The sequence below is a fragment of the Arvicola amphibius genome, chromosome 4 (genome assembly GCF_903992535.2).
Source record: "Arvicola amphibius chromosome 4, mArvAmp1.2, whole genome shotgun sequence".
NCBI classification, from domain to species: Eukaryota; Metazoa; Chordata; class Mammalia; order Rodentia; family Cricetidae; genus Arvicola; species Arvicola amphibius.
The window spans coordinates 32,367,032-32,385,177 of NC_052050.1; the positions used below are offsets into that span (position 1 = coordinate 32,367,032).

At 48.8% G+C, this 18,146-nt stretch overlaps 1 protein-coding gene across 3 annotated transcripts in view; it reads left to right on the top strand.

Moving 5' to 3' along the window:
* Positions 1–4,724: 4,724 nt before the first annotated feature.
* The window catches only part of Akap1 (A-kinase anchoring protein 1), a 31,239-nt gene continuing 17,817 nt past the window's right edge, over positions 4,725–18,146 (top strand). For 2 of the 3 annotated variants that reach the window (XM_038325677.1, XM_038325679.1), the window contains exon 1: positions 4,725–4,855. The gene's annotated coding sequence lies outside the window, so the exon portion shown is untranslated. Of the gene's footprint in view, positions 4,856–5,314; positions 5,512–18,146 lie in introns of those variants that run through there. The other variant, XM_038325678.1, reaches the window with a different exon arrangement.

The window sequence follows — 18,146 nt, forward strand, 5'->3', positions numbered from 1 at the left end:
TTCCTTCTTTATTTGACTTTGACATTACTATGCTGCCCAAACTGACTTCCAGCTCCCCATGAAGCCAAAAATCAAGGACGACCTTGAACTTCTTATCCTCCTGCCCCTACCAGTGCAAGGTTACAGATTGGGTTGCCATGTCCAGTTTGTGCCATGCTGGGGACCAAATCTAGGGCTTTGTGAATAGTAGGCAGGCATTCTATCAACTGAGCCACATCCCAGCCCCAGAGATGTGCTATGCTTTAGATGAGGAGAGCTAGAGGCTGAGGACAATGGAAATTTGGCTGCCAAATGCCTGCTCCTATACTGTACTCCCCTACCTTTCCTGGGAACAAGGCACCTTGGCCATCTCACCCACAAGGAAGTTCAGGTTTCCCTGAGTTACTTAAGATTTCTAGATAGCTGTGCTGTTAGCGATGTTCAGAAGGCTATGCACAGAACGGCCATGAAAACTACCCAGATAAACATGGCACACTGAACTACCTGGCTCCTAGCATTCAAGCAGCTACACACTTGGCATCCAGGAAGCTTAGGTAGCCTGCTATCTTTCAGGAGTCCAGGGAATCAGCTAACTGGCTTGCATTCTGCAATGGCTCCACCTGCATGAGCTTTGCCATCGTGGAAGGCTTACATTAGCTTTAGGTAGACTCCAGATTGCTAAGAGCATGCCGATTTTTCTTCTCACGTTCCAGTTCCAAGCTGAATGCTCAGTGGATGAAGCTGAGAACAGTAGAGGAGTGGAGCTCTGGGGAGTGTCCCATCATACCTAGGCTAGCTACACACAGACCAGAAGGGGAACTCAGCCTTTCCCTGTGAGGCCAAAGGGGAGGCAAGCTCCCTTTCACCCCCCCCCCCTAACTGGCATCACATTTCCCTTTGATGAGTTGGTCTCCAGGGGCTCAGGAGAGGAGGGCAGTGATTGGTTTATGAAGTATGACACCTGACTGGCTCAGAACAACAAGAACTTCACTTCTGGAGGAAAGTCTAAAATCAATGTACATCCTGACAGCTGTAGAGGAAGGCTTTCCAGGCCTTTTCCCAGAGTTTGCTGGTCTGCTGACAATCTTTGGCATTCCCCCTCCCCACAACCCACCTTTTGTTTCTTTCTGATGCTGGAGATCAAACTCAGGGCCTTGTATGTGCTAGGCAAGTGCTCTAAAACCAAGGTAACTCCAGCCTTCTTTAAAACTCCATTCTCACGGGGAGTCCTTTCTGTCTCAATGGCTTTGGGACTCTGCTTAGAATAAGGCATTCATCATACCAAGTGTGCTGAGTTAGGGTTATTCTTATAAGAACCCTAGTCTTATTGGAATAGACATGATCTCCACTTAGCCCCCGTCCTCTGTTGGAACAGAGGTGTGATCTCCACTCAGCCCCTGCAGCAGCCTGAAAACCAGGATGCATCTGGAGGCAAAGGGGTTTAGGTCGTCAAAGCATCTTTTTTAAAGGACCTAATTTCCCCTCCCCTAAAACAGATTCATTTCTCTGTGTAAAACTGCTCCCTAAGACCCTACCTCTCTCAATCTATAGTAAAGCCAGCTGGTTAATCAATGGGTTCTGAGTCAGAAAGCTTGGGTTGAAATCTTGACTTTGTTGCCGTGCGTGACTAAGCGATTTGAAACAGGAATACATTACAATAAGAGTTTTTGAGGTTGTTGGAGGATTAGGCCCAAGACCTTTGCTCTGTGTTGGGGATTAAGTGTTGGGAGTACTAGTTACTCATGTGTGGTTAGAATTCTTCCCCGATTCTTCTCAGAGACTTCCTCGGCGATATTCTGCATAGACACGGGGGCTTGGGATATAACCAAATGTGTTTTCTCTGTAAGGGAACTGGGAGTGGGAAGAGTGGAGAGTGGGAAGGAGGGACTTCTTTAAAGTATACAAGCTCATGTTCACCGTCCCTTGGAACATCTTTGTGGACTCTTCCAATAGTAGGGCATTTCTCAAATGTGACCTTGAGATTGGAGAGGCTGCTAAGAGACTTTTTTTTAAAGGGCTTCACAAGGGGCTAGGGATATCGCTAGGTTGGTAGAGTGCTGTTCTCCCATGCAAGAGAGTTTGGTCCCCAGCCCAGGTCACATAAACCAGGGTTGTCAGGCACACCTGTAAGACCAGCATTCCAGAGGGAGAGATGTAAGGGGAAGGGAAGAAGATTTGGTTCTTTTCTTCCACCATGTGGGTCCTGGAAACAAAACACAGGCCTCCCAGCTTGGCAGCAAGTGCCTTTACCCTCTGAACCATCCCATTAGACCCACACACCCACCCAGCTCTGTTCGTTTGTTTGTTTTCAAGACAGGGTTTCTCTGTGTAGCCCTGGCTGTCCTGGAACTTGCTCTGTAGAATCGGCTGGCCTTGAACTCAGAGAGCCTCCTGCCTCTGTCTCCTCAGTACTGGGATCAAAGGCTTGCACTACTACCACCTGGCTCACATACAGCTTTCTTTTCTTTTCTTTTCTTTTCTTTTCTTTTCTTTTCTTTTCTCTTCTTTTTTCTTTTCTCCTTTTCAAGACAGGGTTTCTCTGTAGCTTTGGGGCCTGTCCTGGAACTCACTTGGTAGACCAGGCTGGCCTCGAACTTATGGAGATCCTCCTGCCTTTGCCTCTTGAGTACTGGGGTCAAAGGCATGTGCCACCACCAGCTTTTAACATGGGTGCTGGGGTTCCAAACTCAGGTCTGTGCAGCAAGCTCTCTTGCCCCCTTTACCTTTAAGCTATCTCTCCAGCCCTCTAGTTTTAATTTTTCCTCTTTTCTTACTTTCTTCCATCTCTTCTTTAAAAGACCCCCCCCACTTTAAGCCATGTATGGTGGTACACAGCTATCATCACAGCACCAGGGAGACTAACATGAAAAGTCACAAGTCTGAGCCAGTTCGAGTTACCTAGTTTAAAAAAAAAAAAAACCTACCTAAAGCAAAGCAAAAACAAAACATGGCCAAATATGTATATAAGTGTGTCTGTTCCCTTTTTGCATAATTTTACATATCTGTATTTCCTACCCATTCTTCTTTTATCTCCAGGCTTGCACATCCAACTCAGTTGCTATTTGCAAAGACAGAACAAAGGGTAATGGGTCCCAGACAAACCAAATGTTTGTCTGCTAGCACTTTCTTCATTCTTCGTTCCCACAGTAACTCCAGCCAGCCAGATTATCATTCCATTTCCCTTTCCTTAACCATAAAACATGAGTGAGTCTTGTCCCTCTACTTCCAACACCCTCAGAATCAATGTGCGGGGTTATGTATGCCCATGTATGAAGGCAAACACTCATACACATAAAATCCTTAAAAAAAAAAACAATTTTAGGGGGCTTACTTTGAGATAGGAGCTCAACTCTAGCCTAGGGCACCTTGAAATTATAGAATTCTCCTGCCTCAGCTTCACAAGTGCCGTCTCATGAAATAAATGAGTTAAACAGTAGATACATGGAATTTTACTCACTACTCAGTAAGCATACGGTCTCTTTAAATTTTAAATTTACATTTGATTACCAGTGAAGATTTTTCCAAGTAATGATTAGTTTCTTTTGGTTTTTTGTTTGTTTTTTGTATTTTTTGTTTGTTTTTTGTATTTTTTGTTTGTTTTTTTGGGCAGGATTGTCTGTGTAGCTTTGGCTGTCCTAGGACTCACTCTGTTAGACCAAGCTGGCCTTGAATTCAGAGATCTGCCTGGCTTTGTCTCTTGTGTGCTGGGATTAAAGGGGAGTTGCACCACTACTTGGCTAGGACCAAGTAATGGTTAGTTCTTAGTATGGTATCTTTTTTATATTTTGTTCAAAATATGTGCAATTAAAGTACCATGTTGCCTTTGTAATGCCAACACTTGGGGAGGCGGAGGCAAGAGAATCAGGAGTTCAAAGTCAGCCTCAGCTACCTTGCCAGGTTGAGATCAGTGTAAGTTACGTGAGACAGTCTCAGAATATCACAAGTAAAAAAAAGCAAGAAACAAAAAGTGCCTAGGTTTTAAGGTTTAGAGCAGGGCTGCTCAGCGGCACCTCCATCCTATCCGATTGTCTGAAGGTATTGTTATTTTCCAAAGTTGTTGGGGGAGGCAGCAACTCATGGTGACCCCTTCTTCGAAGGCAAACTTTCTAAACCATTTAGAGGAAAGTCACTTCTACATCATTAAATTTGCAACAATGCGAAAGTAACTTGCATTCGAGTGCTACACAGTATCCATATTACGGAGCAATTTTAATGGCCTCCTTTTATACTCGCAATGCTACATTATTACTCGCAAGGTTAAAATCCGAGACAAGGGGAGCCTTGTCCCCCGCCAGCTTTCCTGGCCTTTTCTAGGGAACACATCACCCGAAGGCAGGAGCCTGCCTGACACCTGGGAAGAGGCAGAGTCCCCACGCGTGCCAAGTTCACTGTGCCCGGTACGCAGGCACCTGGAACCCATCCTGACCCACGCGCGGGACCCACCACCATCTCCCCAGCCCGCCCCGACTGCAGTTCCTCTCGCGAGAGCACCGGCAGGGCGGGCCCGAGCGGAGCCGGGGTGTCAGCGGAGCGCTCCAGACCGCGCCCCTCTTGGCGCAGCTGGAAGAGAGGCGCGCGCAAGTCGGGGGGAGGGAGTGGCCGGCGTCGCGCACGCGCAGGAGGGCGAGCGGGCAAGGGAGAAGGAGGGGGGCCCCGCAGAGACCCGAGGGCGAGGGGCGGGGCTTTGCGTCGCGCCGCGGGCACGTCGTTGCGCGTCCCCAGTATTTAATGTCTCTGTGTTCGCCCGGCCTGGGCTAGCACGTGGGGGAGCGGCCGAAACGCGGCGCTGCGCTGCAGGGCAGGGCCGCGGGGCTAGGTGGGGGCCAGGGGGGCGGTGGCGGGAGGACTGTGTACCTAGACGGTCGCCCGGGAGCTGGTAAGTAGCGGCTGGCGCGGGTACCCGCCTGTCGGGCCCGGAGGGAGAGCGAGTTGGGGGGTGATGGGGAGTCTGGGGTGCAGGTGCAGGGTGCGACGCGCGCTCCAGGTGCGCCAGGGACGGAACGGTGTGTGCACGGCGCCCGCTGTGAAGCGGGCGGGTCTGTGCCTCGGTGACCTGTGCGCCCCCTGCTCCTCCTTCGCCGTCGAGCGGGCTGCTGACAGATCGCGGGCGCTGAGCTTGGGGCGCCGTTCTGAGCCGCTGCTCCCCCTTCCCATCCCCCGCACGTCACTGGCCTCTAGGATGGAGATGAGGGACGCAATTCCCCGGGCGCCCCGGGGCTCCTCAACTTTCCCAGTGCTGGCTCACCCTTTTTGGGTAGCGAACCCGAGCGCGTCCCACCCAAGGTCGCCCAGCCTCGCTCGCGTTTACTTTTCAAAGGTCGTGTGTACCCAGTTTGAGCGTGGAGGGGAGGCAGCGAAGCCGTCTCTGTCCATGACCCGGTGCCCAAGGCGGGAGAACTGGTCCTTGGGGACCGATCCCTTTCCTGGCTGAGGGATCGGAGTTGGAATTGGTCACTTTCAGAGCCTCATCCAACTTCTGGGCCCGGTTGATTCGTTCTGGGTTGGCCCGGCAGTTGTGGCAAACCCGAGCAGGTAGGCAAGGTTCTTGGAGTTCAGTGCCGCAAACTATTGGAGCGAGCTCTGCCTTCGCAGCGGGGAGGATGGGATGCAAGACAGGTCCCAAGCCTATTGGCGGTGGAGGGACCTTAAGAACCGAGTTAGCAAGTCGAGGTCTTGGGTACCTTTAAGGGGATTAGGGTTTGTGGCCTCATAAGCATGTCCCGTATGGTGGAGGACCTTTGGCTAGAGGTGCCCTCTGATTTCTGGGCTGAGGGGAGTCCAGTGTCACATGTCACGCTCCACCTTCCTTTCCGTCCCAGGTCGGTGATCTGGAGGGACTTTGCCGGGGTCATAGGTAAAAATGTGCTCCCAGAGACCTCCGGACGCGTAAGGGGCAGATACTCCGGTGCCAGCTACTCCTGTGCCTTAGGTTATGGCTTTTCCTGTTTCCTTTCCGCGGGAGGGAAGGTGCTGATGGTATTGGACCGTGCAGAAGAGACCTCTGGAAAGCCCTCTACATAACGGGACCTTTCTCCTCCTCCCTCCCCCCCCTCAGGCAAATGCCTCGGGCAACCGATACCTTTCTAAGCACACCTTGGGCTGTGCTTAACACAAACCCGGTGGATTTCCGCTCCAGGTGCGAGTGGAGGCTTCTCAAACCCAGTGGGATAGGGTGTATGTGTAGGGCAATTAGTGAGGTTAAACTGTCGATCTTTCCCCTACTGAGGTTGAGGCTGCTTGGGGTTTAAATTTAACTCCTGCAGCGAAATGAGGGCTGCTGGACCTGATGTAACCATCTCTGTTGGTTTGCCACCTCCCTCTATACCTGAGTATTACAACTGACACGCAGGAGCACAGTTCACAGAAAGCTATTGCTTCTGGGAGTTAACCTTACAGCTCATTTAACTGCAAAATCCTTTCCAGATTAGTAACCGTGAAGTGTTTTGTTTTTTTTTTTTGTTTTGTTTTGTTTTGTTTGCTTGTTTTAAACGTTTAACTTTAGAAAGTGAGGCTTAGAGTCTTAGGGCTACACCTACCCATTCCTCTCTTAAAGGTACAGAGCATCTAGAACTCTGTGAAGGAGTTGTTCTATTAGCTTCTTCTGTTATTGGCATTTAAGTGGTTCACCTGCAGTTTATTTAGGACTTTTTCCGAGCCCAAGGAACAAGTGAGGTTATGTTTGGGGAGCTTTGTGGAAGTATTGTTGAGCCTTCTTTCACCTCTAACTTGTTTTGTAGGTTCTGGGTAATTCCTGAGTGTAGTCTTGTGAAATAGGAAAAAGAGCCTTGGTTTAGAGGACCTTACGGGTATGTAAATCACCGAAGCCTCAGTCATTTTGCTAATTCAATAGGCCTTGTTCTGTAGGGTGTGCAGGTGGCTATCCAACCCCGTGGGTGAGACCTGCTCTAGACCTAGTGGGTTTGTGTCCATGTGGAGTTCCTTCTGGGAGTCTCACCCATCTCCCAGCTGTTTGTAGAAATTGCATTTACGGTTAGCCAATGCAGGGCGGCAGCCAAGATACAGCTATCTCTAATGTACGTCGCCTGCTCAGACGCTGAAAGTAATGTATCAGGTTGCTGAGCATCAATACTTTAAAGCAATGTCTTGCTAACCGGTAAACCAGATTATACTTGGACCTGGCCCAGAGGCTGGTTGTAGCCATAGTTAATGGAGGAAAGTAGTTTTCACTTCCAGTTTCCCCTTTCTCATCCTGAATATGGATGGAGATCATATCCGAGACTTGGGACCATGCCTGGTATATGGCATGCACTTTAGTATAGTATCCCTCTCTCCCAAGGAATCCGTGTTTGACTCAAGTCATTTGATTATTTAAATATAAAAGCACCCCCTCCCCTAGCCTCTGACCTAGTAACTTGCTTAGAATGAAAGAGAAGACAAATTGGTTTCTCCATGCTTAGCCACCTAGCCCCCTGGGTCAACATGTCTCCATCAAACTGGCATTTTAAGGTTTCGGAGCTCATGTGCCTGGAGAGCTGCCCTGTTTTCTTTGGCCACTCCTTCCTAATCTTCCGCGTGAGTCTGTCATGCCTAGGCCTCTGCAGCCCAGTCTTTTCCTGTTTGGGGGAAGTTTGTGTCTGGCATTTGTTCCATCCTAGGAACTTTATTATGGGGAGGTGCTTGGGTTCTGTGGACTCCATGCCCCGCTGAAATCACTCTCATAATATTTGAAAGTTGCTAATCTCTATAGTGGGGTGTGTTTAAGTCCTAAATCTTACTAACTAGGGCAGGTTCTGCTTTTCCTTCCTGGTGTAGTCATCTCCACCTTTCTCAAGTACTTGGGCTTGAATGTAGGGGCCTTATGCATGGTAAGTAGTGAACCCAGGTGTTCTTTTTTTAAACAGTCGTGATAAGTGAAGCCGGCCTAAACCCACAATCCCCCTGCCTCAGCTTTCCAAGTAAAGGGATTACAAGCACACAGCACCACTGTTCACCTTTTCCTTACCTTGTCTTCTTCCTCCTGATGGTGTGTGTCGTTCTAAGGCCTTGCCATTTGGATGCTCTTGCAGTTCTTGTAAACTTTCTGTTCCCTGTCCTGTCTCCTGACCACTTGTGTCCACTCAGCCTTGCCACTGAGACCCATTTGCATCCAGAGCAAAGCAAGGTGCGTTCTGGAGGAAAAAGCCTGCATGCTCAGGATAGGGGGCTGTCGCTGCTGGCCGTGGCTGGCCAGAGTTCAGGGCCTCACGTAGCTCTCCAAGCTCCAACCAGCCTCTTGTTTCTAGGGGTCTGGTTTTTTCAATTGGTAAAAGAGACTTGGCAAACTAAAGGCTTTAAAGATATTCTGATTATGGGCTGAAGAGAGAGGGAGGGAAGGAGAGAGAGCGTGCGCATGAGCATGCACTGATAATCTCAGGCTTATACCTAAAAAGTATCCTGATTGTGGGAGTTAGGGCAAGAGGCCTGGGGGCCTGGGGACTGCTAGAGGAATGTGTTTGGGCTGCCACACTGGGCAGTGCAGGTCACCAATGTTTCATCACCATGAAAAGTTTTGTTTGGTGCAGGTCTAGAATATTCTTTGTCCTACTATAAATCTTAGCTGCCTCTCTGTAAGTCTCTGAAACACCACACGTTTGGGTTTTAGTGTTAATAGCTCACAACCCCAACCACTCGGGTGACATAGTTTTTCTTCCTGTGGAAGGTTAGAAGCAAGTTCTGGGGAGGGGCGTGGTCCCTTAGGAAATAGATTGAGAAATGAATTTAGTGTGAGACCTGGGGACATGAGCATGGAGCACAGTGGTCAGACTTGTAAGCCCCTTAGCCATTTTGGTTTGAGAGCTTTGCTCATTACGTTATAGGGCCTTGTTGGCTCTCCACGACCTGCCTGTATTCCTTGTCCTTGGTCTCCAGATGTCATGTGTCACCACACCTCATAGCTTCCAAAAGCACCTGTGTGAAACCTCTCTGCTAAAGTAGTTTGAGTTTTTATCCTGTGCCTGTAACACATTTTTTTTTCTGAGACCAGTTCTGCCTGTGTGTCTCAGGTGTGAACTGTGTAGCCACAGCTGGCCTCAGATCATCCTTAGAGCCTTCCAAGTGCTGGGATTTCCAGCATGAGCTACTGTATCTGACTTCTTAGCAACTCTTAATATTACGAGTTGTACTTTTGCAGAAGGCAGTGGGAAAAGAGCGGCAACAGTTGCTACTGAAATGTTGGTGTGGGATGGAGCTGTGGGGAGTGGACAGAGGTCTACTTAACTCACATAGGGATCACATGGCTCACTGAAGGGTGGGTACTGTCAAAGTCCAGGTTGGTGGACCAATGAGTTTTATTGGCATTACTTGTAAGAATATGGGTGAGGGGTTGTTTATAGGAGCAGAAATGACACAAAGACATGTTTCATCACCTAGGCCCACCCCCAGCACCAGTGACAGCTCGCAAAAGCTGGGAAACCTAGAGCACACTGCTCAGCCTGCAGGTGGCTCAAGCAGGTTGGAGAGCATCCTTTACAGGTGACTCTGGTCTGAACCTCTTCCCTGAAGCTGGTCTGGTCGCAGAGAGTCTTTGCAACTCTCCTTTCAATCTTCTTTGTGGCTCAGCTCTTTTCCCTCTGAGAGGGACTCAGCAATTTTACTATGACAGGGAGGAGCCTAGTGACTCTGTTCGGTTTCAGGAAGTTCTTGAAGCTAGTTTTTAGTAGTTTACATACCTGCAGGATGGAATGTTTTGATCTGGGAAGAAACTTGTCAAACAACAGTCTGGTTCTGGGTCTGCTTTGTTTGTATCTTTTCGAAGTAGCATCGAACTTAATCTTCCAAATGTGCAGCGTTTGATGAGCACCTGTTAGAATGCTCTATATTAATTTGTTGAAATGGGGTCTTTTGTGTTGCTATGGCTGGTCCCAGGCCCCTGGGCTCAAGGGGACCTCCCCAAACCTCCCCCCTCCCCCCGCTTCTAGGACTACATACCTCTGTACTGCCTAGGTAGATTTTTGTTTTGTTTTTTAAATCCTACTGTTTTTATCCTTTCATCTCTGAGTTTTAAGTATCTCTAGTTTGAAACTGAGATCCCCAAAGAGGATAGGTAAGGTGACCTCCAGGACACTCTCAGTTTTGGGCTGGCTTTGGATGAGTTGATATATTTTTTTCTTCCCCATATGGGTCTGTCCTTGAGACCCTATTTTCTGCTCCATTATCACCCCCTCTTCATCCACAATGTGAAACTGGACTTTTCAAGAATGAAAAGTTCATCCCACAGACAGAGCCTGTTGAGCATTTATTTTGGTTCAGTTAAGCCTCATTCCAAGCCTGTGGAGCTATTCAGGCCCCTTTTCCTAGAAAACTAAAGTTCGGATCTTATTCTTTCAACCCTTTACAAAGCCCTGTCATCATTAGGGAAATGCACCTTTGAAATGCACAAGTAATTACTGAAGAAGAAAGCCTCAGGGTCTGGGAAACTGAGCGGGCTGCAAGACAACCTTGAAGTCACTCATTCCTTTGGCTAATAATAACATTGCCTGTCAGACCTCACATGGAGGTCATGAGACCATCCCCGTCCCTCAGTAGGCTGTTACCCAAGAGAGGAGGAGACAGCGAGATCATCCAAGGCAGTCCCCAGACCCTTCTCTCCAGCCTTGGTCTCCGAGGCTGAGAGATGGCACCCCATTTGGAGGCAGCTCTGGTCTGCTGTTCATCTCTTCTTGTCACTTCGTCAGTGACTTCTGACTTGTCCAGCTGCCCTGGAGAGTGACCAGCTCTTGAGAATAACCTCCCAGCTTTGTCCTTCACTTTGGTGTGACCCACTCCACCAAGCTTGTGGTTATTTTTAGCAGGTGGCATCCTCCAGGAGAGTCAAGTGCATGTGGCTATGTGTCCAGGACAGGTCCTATGGGGGCCACTGCTCCTAATCAGGGGAAGGAGGAGACTAAAGCCACCCTTAGAAACTGCCATGGCCTCAGCACTGGCCTAGTAAGAGGTCTCTGAGGCTGTCTTTTCTATTCTGGGCTTGGGGCCGGACCAGGCAAGCATGTGGCTGACGCTGTTGTCAGTGAGCTAGGGAGATGGGTCAGGTACTGTCTTAGGAAGTGAAGGCCCTTGACACCCGAGTAGTGAATTTTCTGAAAAAAATGGATTAACCCCCATTTCCCACCCATCTATGCCTTTTTAGTGAAGTTGTTCAAGCCTTAGGGCTGGCCACTACAAAACATAAAATCTGAAATTGTGTGTTGTCCAATTGCTGGTGTCTTCTGGCTTTCATCAAAATACAAACGCAGGAGGTGGCTAAGTGACTCCAGTATATGTGTGTGTGTGTGTGTGTGTGTGTGTGTGTGTGTGTGTGTGTGTGTGTGTAAAACCCAGGGACTTTCGCATGTTGGGCTTTACCCTGAGGCATATCAGCAGCCCACACACCTCTAACCCACTAGGAATCCTTTTCTGGGAGGAAGCCACTGAGGCGGAAGAGGGATGAAAAAGGAGCTTGACAAGTTTGCCTTGTTCCTCATACTTTTCTTTCCGCTCTCCCCCTTCCTCCTTCCCTCTAACTCAGCTGCCAACTCCAGCCCATCTATCTGTTTCTGATTAAGAAAGCTTCAAGCCATATAAGGCCCTCTGTGGCCTATGGTTTATGTTGGCTGGAGAGCAAGGTTGTTGTTGCAAGGTCTGGCTCAAGGACTAGTGAGAGCTTTGTGTGTGTGTGTGTGTGTGTGTGTGTGTGTGTGCTTGTACTATACATGTGTGCACCTACCCCTAGGGGCTGGACCCACTTGAGGGGTAGTGCTAAGGACACTGGTCCAGCAGTGGCTCTCTAAGCTAATGTGTAGTGTAGTTGCGGGGCTTCCTAGCAAGGGTGCTTCCTGAGATTTGGGGTAAAAAATAAGTCAGTTTACCCAGAAAACACACTGTTATGTTTCTAGCCAGGAGCAACATGATTCTGGACTAGAATCTGGCGGCAGCTTATGAAGTAAGAACAAAGTACCCTGACTCTGGAGAACGGTTGCCCCACTGGAAGTACATTTCCTTATTTACTTGCTTGCTTGCTTGCTTGCTTGCTTGCTTGCTTGCTTGCTTGCTTTGTGAGTCCCGTGATTCCTTGAGTTTAGCTTTTGTGGGGCATGTGGAGCCTGCCATTCCTCTGACTCTCTCTTGGCCTCTCCTTGCTGTCCCTTGAGCTAGCTAAGCTTGCTCCTGCCTGAGGACTTTGGCACATATTTTCTCTGCCTGAGACTTTCTCTCCCTCTCTGCACCACCTTCATCCTGGCATGGCGCCCTACTGTTCAGCTCCGCAGCTCTGGTGGCCCTTCTTCCAAGAGGCACATTCTCTCACCTTTCTGCGTAGAGCTTCTCATCCCGTAGACTCTCCCTAGCCTTCTCCTGTCAGCTGGAGGGCCCACAAAAGACAAGGAAGCATTTCTTAGCCCTCCCATTACTTTTACATGCATGGGGATGTGAAAGGGTGCCTTAGGGCTGTGCTCTCAAGCAGTTCAGAGACAACAGGCATATTATATCAAGTTCTTCATTGTACTGTCTTATTATCTGAAAGTTGAATCCCTTCCCTTCCTCCACCTTTGCTGCCTTGGTATTGATACCCTTTATTAAATGATGGGTCCTGCTGCATTAGGGTGCGGAGACTGTTGCCATGATTCCCCAAAGCTCTATCAGTTAGCACGTTCTCTTTCTGATTTTTCACTGCTGCGTTAGTTTTGAGGTATCTGAAGCAAAAATGACGTCCGTTATGAGAAAAGAGAGCATTGCAAGCTTGTGCGTGAGTGGACACCGCTGCATATTTATCTTGGTTAGCAAGCAGGACATACTGGGTGGTAACAGCATCCATTGCCGCTTGTATTTAGCCTCAGCATGAAGTTTCATCTGGCCATTGTGGCATACGCATATAATCCCAATGCTTGGGAGGCTGAAGCAGGAAGGTTACAATTTAAAGATTTAAAGTCCGCTTGAGCTACAGAGTGAGAACCTGTCTCAAAAACCAAGACCCTAGATCAACAGCAAAGTCAGACACAGCATTGCTTATGGAAAGAGATTCTTTTTTTAAAAAATTTATTGTTCTGAGGGTTGAATCCAATGCCTTGGCAGACCAAGCTGACTTTTTGATTATATACAACGTTTGAAAGGACAGTCCTTTGCTGGGACTGTAACTAATTGGTACAGGGTATTTCCAGAATGCACCAGACAGACCCTGGATAATTTATTCCCAGTCAGTTCTTTGTCCTAGAGCACCTTGGAAGCTACCTTAGGCCTTTCCTTTCCTTCTTCCTTAGTTCTCTATGTAGTACTTTTAGTGTGTGTATGTGTGTGTGTGTGCGCACACCTATGTGAGAGCATTTATCCAAGTAGCTGGACTCACAGGTGGTTGTGATCCACCTAGCATAGGTGCTAGGACCTGAACTCAACTGCTTGAGGCAACTCTCCAGTCTTTCTAGCTGTCCTGTCGACTTTTATTTGTTTCTAGTCTGTTTGTTTGCTTCCTTTTCCTTTAGAGAATGCTGTCTGGTTTTCTGCTGTGACAAAGTGAACACTCTGTTCATTCCTATACCTTCTTTCTCTTTGTCTCAGTATAGAAGTAGCATAATTTGATAGTTGCTATTCATAAACATTTTCTGTAGCAAAGTTCTCAGTTTCTCATATTTTCTTTTTTCTTTTTCTTTTTTTCTTTTCACTGTGTAGCCCAGGCTTGTCTGGTGTTCACCATCCTGCTGCCTCAGACCCCAACCCCACCCCAAGTCCTAGGATTACACATATGCCCTACCATGCCTCACCTTACCTGCTTTCTATACTTTTGTGCGTCTTTACTAGTTCCCTGCTTCTCCTGAGCAGGCTTTATGCCATTGGTGGGAAGGCTTTTGTGATTAAGCACATCGGGTCCTCCTAAGAGTTCTGTGCTGCTCTGGGGATATAGCCCTTTCTGTTGGTCTTGCCTGCTCCTCCTCCTGGGAATTCTTTCCATCTTTGTGTTCGTTCCTGGATGTGATACCTGCTCCTTCCTGGATGTACCCCCATGTCTCGGTGAAACACATCCTCTAGTACCTTACTGAGAAAGTGTGCGCACACAGGTGGGTGGCTCGCAAGAAGGACGCCAATGAGTGCAGGAGAGTAGGTCCCTTTGAAAGTGTGCAATGAGGGTGTGACTGGATGGATACAGGAGTGTTCAGCAAGAACAGCTAAGCCAGGAGGTCCCTTCCACCGAGGTAACAGAAGGCACCTTTTGGGAGTTGTGATGGAGAGGTGATCTGCAGTTGAGCACCCAGGTGGTGGTGAATGTGGCCGTTGAGTGCAACCCAGCTCTCCTTGGCTCCTCGGCATCCAGTCTAAAGTCCCTTCACTCCCACACAAGGACACTAGAACATCCCCGCCCGAGGAAATGGCTCTCTGTTTTCTGCTTGTTCCTCCGACTACCAGATACTTCTCCTGTCCTTTGGACGGGTCAGTGGCAGCTCCCTAGGGAAGAGGTCATGGGTTTTGACTTCCAGAAAGCTATGGGAAGTTCACTTTCTCATTCATTTTTGCCTACGCTACCTGGTACTTGGAGTTGCCAATAAATATTTATTGAATAAAAATTTTCCTCTTATGTCTTTGTGATTTCTTGGTTGCTGCCACTGCATTGGTTGTTGACCACACATCAGCATCTTTTCTTGTCTCTTGTGAAGATACACACGATCTTTTAGTTTTTATTTGCTGGTCTTGAGACAGGGTCTCTAACTGGTGATCCTCCTGTCTTGGCCTCTGGAGTGCTGGGATTATGATCACTCAAGTATGCTTGTAGTCAGATCACTGCTCAGACCTCCAGGGCAGGCCTATGTGATACCTTCTGTGGTGAGGTGGGAACTCCATGTACTCAGGAGTACATTCCTGCATCACCGCCCCTCAGAGCCTGACAGAATTCACTTGTAAGGCCAAGTGATAAGAAAGAACCTAAGACAGAGTCAGGCTGGCCAGGTTTCAAAACCACACCTCTTCCCGAGGTAAAGAACTGGGGAGACCACTGTAGGAGGGCTGGAGTATTTTCCCACATTACCGGAGAGGCCCGAGGCGGGACCTGCCAGCAGAGAGAGGCAGGTGCTTGCTCTTCTTCTGTGGTGGTTACCTTTATTACCAGGCTTGCTTTCTTTTACTTCTTGTGTGTGGTTGCTTTGCCTGCATCTGTGTATGCACACCGTGTTCATACAGTGCCTTCAGGAGACAGAAGAGGGAATCGGATCCCCTGGGACTGGAGTCACAGAGGGTTTTGAGCCACTGTGTGAGTACTGGGAATTGAACCCAGGACCTCTGCAACAGCTAGTGCTCTCAACAACTGAGCCACCACCTCTCCAGCCCTTGTTACCAGATTCTCTAAACCAGAAGTTAGTTAACTACTGATTGGGCTGGCAAGGAAGACACCGTGTCTAGGATAGGAGTTTTGGCTTCTAGCTCTTCTTACCTGAGCTGCTTGGTTTTAGACTTTAGTTTTCCTTTTGGCCAGAGGTTTCACCAAGCGGGTCTTCCTCTTAGATGTTTTGTTAAGCTTCTGTCCTACTGTGAAGCATTTGAGGAAAGTATTCCATGATGTCCTGATAGCTGGCCTACCTATGCAAGGAATTAGAGCTACCCTAGGGTGCATCTGTCTGTCTTGTCAGCCTGTCTGCCTGCCTGTACTGGCTTGTTTGCTGTCCTGTCAGACTGTCACAATGGAGAGTTTAGGGCTAACCCTGGGCAGGCCAGCTAGCCCATTATGAGCTAATGTGGAATTTTGAGGTGCTCTCATGAGTCACAGCTTGCTCAGCCCCCCAGGGAGGAAGGGAACACCAGCGCTGGGCTAAGACCTGCACACCTGAGGCATGGCTCCATCACTGTGATCCTGGGCCCCAGCCATGCTGCTGTGGGAGAGTGTCCCCGGTTCACCATCACCCCCACCTCAGTGGCAAAAGTGCACTCTGCCAGTAAGGTAGGTGCCGGCTTCACGATTTTGGTCCCGACCTCTTGTGTCCTGGGATTTTCTGGGAAAACCCTCTAGGCTGGGGCCACCAGCATGTAGGTATTTAAATTAACTTTATGTAAGATTAGAAACTGAGTTCTTCAGTCCCATTTTTTGTCATATTTCAAGTGCTCAGTAAGCTCAGTAACATGTGGCAAAGTGGCTGACTGCCATGTTGGACAGGCATCACCACATGGGGCTTGCCCCAACGTTACTTCTGGTGATCTGCCCCACTTTGACCAGGCTGCCACTACCTTGACTATAAAGGTCACAGGCCTCCTCACCAACTCTTTAGGTCAGCTGCTTGGACACCTTCAGGCTCTGCCCAGAGAGTTTGCTCCCCTCTCCTACTCTTAAAGGCATCAGAACCATGATAATGCCGTTTCTCCCCCGTATCTATTGCAACTCATAGAAATCCCTGCCTTAAAAAGAATTTACTTATTTCATGTGCATGAGTGTTTTGCCTGCATATTTGTGCAAATACTGCATGTGTGCCTGGAGGCCAGAAGAGGACGGCAGAAACCCTGGAACTGGAACTGATGATTATACACCTCCTTATGTGTCCTGGGAACCAAACCTATATCCTCTGTCTCCGGAGAGCAGTTAGTGCCTTTAACCATTGAGCCATCTCTTCAGCCTTAATCCTGGTCTTCAAAAAAGCTTTGGTGTACTCTACCAATACTTGGGTGCAGGTGTGTGCTCCAGTCTGGGATAGCCTTCTCTCCGGACCTGAGCTGCTTTCTGGCAGAAGAACTCCTCCATATAAGCATCATGCACAGATAGGAATACGCGAGTAAGCAAGGGAGCAGCTGGCCCAAGAGTTCAGAAGATGCTGCTGATGGAAACGAGAGGGTCTTTTCCTTTGTAGCCAGGCAGGGAACCCCGAGTGCATGTTCTTCCTCCCCTAGGCTCCTACCCCAGGGAACTTCTTTGCAAGCCAGCAGCATGCTGCAGCTTTCCGTACAGGAAATAAAGGAGCGCCAGCTAGGCTTTCGGTTCTGATTGCCTGTTGGAGGAAAGATTCCTTGAAGGAAAGGCACATTTTGTGAGAGCTGGCTGTGCTTTGCTCTGGAGATAGACCGGTCAGGGCACACACTTTCTGGGGAGATGTCACTGGGATGGTGGGAGGAATGTTCGAGTTCCAATCAAGAGGGTGTGTGGACAGCTGTCCAGAACACAAAGTGGTGTGGATTTACCCACCAGAGCCAAGCCCACACTGGACTTGGGCTCTTGGCTCCTAAGCTCTTGTTTTTATGATTGACTTTCCTGTCAGTTACATGTAGTCCCTTTTCCCAGTAACTGCAGCCAAAACTGACTTAGTCACTAGGGCCAACACCGTTCTGTGCCATTCCCAGGGATTGTTTCCTTGTTTAGAAGGCTCTAGACTGTGGTTACAGTTTGTGAACTGGTTTGTGAGTGAGGCCATTGCTTCCCCAAAGGCCATTCTGAGAAGCCACAGGTACTTGTGGAAAGAGAAGGGATCCTTTTAGAACCTGGAGTGAGCAGTTGAATGCAAAGGCTGCAGGCTGTAGCACGTGCCTGCCTGCAGCTCTGTGTGACTGCTTGGCCACAAGCCAGCAGGCATCTATTCCTGGGCAAATGGACCTGCTAAAAATAAGCAGGCAACAGTTTAATACCAGCAGATTCAAAATAGCTGAGTGTCCTCCTCATCAGTTAGCATCCTTGTGGGAGGCTTTCCCTGACTGCAGGCAGCCTGCCTCCTGTGGGGAGAAACTGGCCTTGGCAGCTTCTAGTGTAGTGTGGGGGCTCTGGGCCCTGCTGTATTCAGTCCACTTATATCTTAGGAAGTCCAGGTTTAAAAGCCAAATGCCAGCTGGGCGGTGGTGGCGCACACGTTTAATCCCAGCACTTGGGAGGCAGAGGCAGGCAGATGTCTGTGAGTTTGAGGTCTACAGAGCGAGTTCCAGGACAGCCAGGGATACACCGAGAAACCCTGTCTCAAAAAACCAAAAACAAACAAAACCCAAAACCCAAATGCTTGGGACAAAGAGCAGCTAACAGGCTTTGTTAGGGAAGGAAGATAGTGGGAAGCCTTGTGAGGCTGAAGGTGTGTGTGTGTGCACGTACACACACATACACACACACACATTCATGTAGGTGCATGCACAGCAGTCCTATTTGGACTGTTGGGAGGTGGTGCACCCTATGTCACCTCTTTTTTTAAAAAAGAATGTGTCAACCCTTATATGTTAGACCATGTTGGGGAGTGGCCTTTTATAAATTCCCA